Below are 5,335 nucleotides of genomic sequence, written 5' to 3'. Positions count from 1 at the left end.
GTTACATACAATGACAGAATGCGAAGGTTTTCAATTTTTTTGAATTTCTTATGCCCATTTCAAAATGTGGCCAAGTTTGGCGGTATGACCGTTCTTATCTAGTAGAATATTGTGAAAATATTGTTGTTTTGATGATGAAATAGATACTTGTGTACCTAAAAATGAAGGGGACTGTGCATGATTATTTTTTTGCAAAAACGAGTGATTTTCTTTTCATAAATGGGTGTACCTCAAATATAACAAAATAAAGGGGATTGTACATGAGAAATATTAATGCAAAGCAAATAGACAAAATAAGCTTATGTTTTGTTTATAAAGTATATATTTTCTAGCTATTTCTTAAACTAGTAATATTTATTATGTGACCATGATTAATATGATTTATTGGGTTGCCAAATATAAGAGATTTTTTTTGGGCCATGAATTTATAGTTGTTTATTGGGTTACCAAAGATGTCATACACGTCCATGTTTTTTTAGATTTATTTAGTTTATTGGGTTACTTTGGACGAAGGGATGGTGGGGAGAAATTTGAGTAAAATATGAAGCCTCAGTTTCCTTATAAATACAATGGACAAGAGATATAATAGGGGCATTCTTTAAATTTCAAAACATTTTAATTTTTTACCGACACTAGGCAAAATCGTCGATTTTGGTAGTCTTGATACCGTGCTTGTTCTACATGCATATATTTATTTTTTTAGAAGATTTATATTGTTTTTTCTGGAAAACAACATTTGGATCAGCCTCACACGACGATGATGGGCCGGATCCCACCAAATCCACTAGGGTTCCCAGCCAAAGCCGCACATACATAAACACTCCTACAACCGTCTTCGTGTTCTCCCTCTACCTAGCCGCCACTTTCTTCACTCCGAGCGCCCCACCCTCCTCTCCCTTCCGCTATGACCCATGAGCGCCCGACTCTCTCTCTCTCTCTCTCTCTCCCCTGTTCTTCGTCCGATGCCCTCCTCGCTCCTGCATCTTCTCCTTCGTCCATGTCGACTACCGTCCATGTCGACAAATCAACCGCATCCCGGGACCCTAATCCTGCGGCCCCTCATCTCAGATCTTGATTCCCCGACCGGCTCGGCGTGCAACTGCTCATCGATTCTATGCTGGCCTTGAGGATCCACCGCAAGATCCACACCGTTCTCCCTCCCTCACTTTTGCCTCTATTTTTTTCTCGGTTGTTTTAGGGTTTGTCCATGTTTTACGCAGGTAAGAACAAGAGGAGGTGCTGACCTAGAGCCGATGAAGAAGGAGACCATCACGAGGGAGTACATCGTCATCCTTGACATGCGCCTCCATCGATGACTCGTGTAACCCGTGTCCCGTGCCTGTGGTTGTGTGCTCGGGGCCGACTTGATGGTCTTCGGATAGGCATACGGTTGTGGTGATGTTACTGGTTGCTGCAGTTGGTGGCTCTATTGGTCTCCCGGAGCGGCGGTGGAAGCATCTTCTTCGACTTAGGCGCACTAGCTCCGTTTGTGTGATGTTAGGTTACTGGACGCTCTCTTTTTTTAACGTGTTTTATGATGTTTAACGACTCATGCGTGTGCTATGGTTCTGCTCAGTTTGTTGTTGAGTATATGTTGTTTCTAATATCCCCATGGTTGCAATGCTTCTCCTAATTATGGTTACTGTCTAGTACTCCTATTTATACATGACTTATGATGATGACATGGTTGGGTTTGTGTAGGCTATTATTTACGATTTAGGCACTATACTGTGAATAAACTTGTTATTGGTTATTGGCATGGTCTCTATTGTTAGTAGCAAATGCTTAAATATAATTTCTAGAATTGGTCATGAGCTAAAAATTACTATCATTGATTTTACTTGTGCTCTACAACTCCTTGATTGGATTGTTGTGTGTTTGCGCATTATGCAGATTTACATGTTATTATTTGTATGTTGCCTAATCGGTCGCACATGGTCAAATTCTTGTTAGGTGTTAGGTGACGACGTCCTTCCATCATCACCTGCCACTTGGCAACTCATTTTATTTTTGTACCAAGTACATCTACTTCAACTATACTCTAGCTTTTATGTACAGGTATTTCCGCCACTGACCACAAACCCTAGATTTAGCTTGCTTTGTATAATATGTTGTGACATTGCACTATGCTCCCGTTTATTTATGTCGAATAGAGATTCCAAATGTGTCGTTATGATGGAGTCTGAGTCTAGTGGGGCCAACAATTGTGGGGAGCTGCAAATTACCTTGCCTGATCTCAATTGTGAACATCTTATGATTTTGTTGCTGCAAACAAATGGAAGGTGATGCTTTTGTATGTTGCTTGCTATTCCTTAGCCTGTAGGCATGTCTTAGTTACCCTCATTTTTTGAGAGCACAACACTGGTTCAACTAACTCCACATGGCTTCATTTTCCTGAGTATATTCTTACAGAGTATAGCGATATTTATTGCATCAGTATGTGAATCGAACCGTATTGAACAATATTTAACCACATCAAATGACATTTCTTTATTTGATAATAGACATGTAAACAACAACCTCTTGGTTTGTATGTTCTTCTCATTTGTTATACTTCTTAATCTAACGATGTTCCTCAATCTAAAATTGGCTACCCAGAAGAAGTGGAAAAGTGGAAGACAGACGATGCTATGGTTTCGCAATTTGCTGTTACGTGTGAACAATTTAGTTTTGTGTTCTTTAATGTGTTCCATTGAAGCCACAGTGGTTGTATTGGTCGTACAGTACCGACACTTGTTGGATTTGTAGTGGAGTTGAAGGCCGAAATATTTTATGAGATGTGTGTTTGTAAAGTATTTGTCATGATGCCTATTGCTGAAATGAACGAAACTATTTATCATAATGTTTTTTGTTGGAATTATCTACTATGCCTTGTGTACCAAAACTATACAAAAATAAGGCCTTGTCCTAGATAAAAAATAGTAACGGGCTGAAATATCAAATATTGGTTTATGAACGCAACACAAAGTTTGTTGGGCTTGGGCCATTTAGATGCCTGATTTGGACACGGCTAATAAAACTGTGACCTTATTTTTCACTCACTGGTGAGCCGCCATGTCATCACCTTAGCAACATGGTTGATGCCATGTGAGCTCCTGCGTGGTTCACGTACACATGTAATGACCTAACATTTTGGTCAAAGATTTTATGGCCTATTTATTTTGGTCAAAGAATACTTGAACAAAACACTAAAAAAGTCATGTTTGTTCGTTCTTGACGGCCAACTGTTGACCCTCTAAAATTGGTCAAAAAGGTCAAAATTTGATACCAATGACGATTCATTGACCAAAATAGAGGGTCATTGATAAGTGTTTTTCTTGTAGTGTCTACTATGCAACTTTATTCTTGTAGACGTTGTTGGGCCTTCAAGTGTAGATTTTTGTAGGACAACAACAAATTTCCCTCAAGTGGATGACCTAATGTTTATCGATTCGTGGGAGGCGTAGGATGAATATGGTCTCTCTAAAAAACCCTGTAATCAAATAAAAGAAATCTCTTGTGTGCCCAACACACCCAATACAATGGAAAATTGTATAGGTGCACTAGTTCGGCCAAGAGATGGTGATACAAGTGTAGTATGGATAGTAGATATAGGTTTTTGTAATCTGAAAATATAAAAACAGCAAGGTAGAAAGTGTAAAATAGCGAGCAAAACATTGTATAAATGCTTGGAAATAAGGCCTAGGTCCTTACTTTTGCTAATGCAATCTCTCAACAATGCTAACTGCCGGGACCCCGATCCTAAGTCATAGGAATCCAGCCTGTAACACATCGCATCTCTTTGCGGTCTCACGCACGGTTAACTCCACGGCTGCAGCCTTACCTTAGCCGGGACCGTTTGCGTCTTTTGACTCACGTATGCAATAGTATCACTAGCATCCCAATGTCAAAGAACCCGGATCGACAAGTCTAGTCACAAACCAAAGTGGCAGTACCGCACAAGGACAGGCATACATGACCCAACAAAGCAGGTGTCGGTCACCAGCGAGTGTAGACGAGTCGTAGCAAGCTACAAGGACTCCATTACATCGCGTGACATTTCCCCAAAGGGGACAGACACATCATCTAAGAAGGACACATGCCGGTCAACCAATGTGTCCGGAGCAGTAGCGAACTACCAAGGCTCGTTCGATCACGAAGGGGCATTTCCTTGTAAGGAGTGCTACTAAAGTTCACGACTAGGTAATTGAACCCCATACATATCAAGTACGACACATGTACGCATGGCATACCGATATGTATAGATACATCGATGGCATCACAACATAACCATAAACATACAAGCTTTATTTAAGAGGCTCGGAAGAGCCACACACATAATATTACACATTAAGGGTCTCACGACCCATAATAGCAGTCATTCAGTTACAAGCCAGCGGAAGAGTTTAAAACTGTCTGAGTACAGACAGGTGCAACTAGAAGGCACATGGCCTGACTATACTACAGACCCATCGTAGGGCCAGATCGTAGCTGGGACACCAGCTACTCGTCGTCGTCGATGTCTACGAAGAACCCTCCATTAGGGTCATTAGCAACCTCTGCAACATTTATTAAGCAAACATGAGTACGGAGGTACTCAGCAAGACTTTAGGATAACTATCTACTCATGCAAGGTATCAATAAGGTATTGTGGGGTTTCATGCGGAAAGCCAGCATTTGACTCGTGGCTAGACAACTTGCATTTTGAAATTATTTTGACAACTTGATTTCTCGCACACGAGTCCACTAACACCACAACAATACACCATCGTGGAGTCATTCCGTCTCCATACGGAAATGCCGTCCACGACACTCACGCTTATCTTGACAATTTTATGAGTAGCCATTGAAGTTATCTATGAACAACATATGTCTCCAAGTAGTCCATATCCGCGGACGCGGCTATTCGAATAGATCATAACCCTGCAGGGGTGTACTTCGTCACACACGCTCTCGCCAGTTATCGCCATGTGCACGTTATGCACCTCGGCAACCTTCAAGCGGAAGCCTAGCGAGGGAGTCGGCCACGACCGTTAACCACACTAGTACCTAGTCCAGGTTTATCGCCTATCTGAGAGTAACCCGTACGGAAGTCCGGCCGGGGTTTCGCCACGGTCTCAAACGATGTGCGCAGGGTTCCCAAGCCCACCATCCGGGTGCCACTTGGTACACCGTGCCATTGCCTACCACATCACAGCCCACCTCTCAGGTCAGCACCATGCACGGCCTCCAGCGTGACTATAAACACCAGAAACTACTTGCAACTCCTGGACCGAGTACTAAGCGATTAATAAGTCGAGCGGGGTCATATTTCAGGGCCCAGCATGTGGTAGTATCTAGTCTTGGATTACATACA

The 5,335-nt window shown here is 42.0% G+C and overlaps 1 long non-coding RNA gene across 1 annotated transcript; it reads left to right on the top strand.

Moving 5' to 3' along the window:
- Window positions 1-862: 862 nt before the first annotated feature.
- Window positions 863-2,761, top strand: LOC123404173. Its single transcript, XR_006611677.1, has 3 exons — window positions 863-1,501; window positions 1,954-2,058; window positions 2,599-2,761. It is a non-coding gene; the product is annotated as an uncharacterized LOC123404173 (long non-coding RNA).
- The last annotated feature ends 2,574 nt before the right edge of the window (window positions 2,762-5,335 follow it).

This window comes from Hordeum vulgare, chromosome 6H (assembly GCF_904849725.1).
Source record: "Hordeum vulgare subsp. vulgare chromosome 6H, MorexV3_pseudomolecules_assembly, whole genome shotgun sequence".
Lineage (NCBI taxonomy): Eukaryota > Viridiplantae > Streptophyta > Magnoliopsida > Poales > Poaceae > Hordeum > Hordeum vulgare.
The sequence above is the reverse complement of the archived record's forward strand: the minus strand, read 5'-3'. Positions and strand labels throughout refer to the sequence as shown.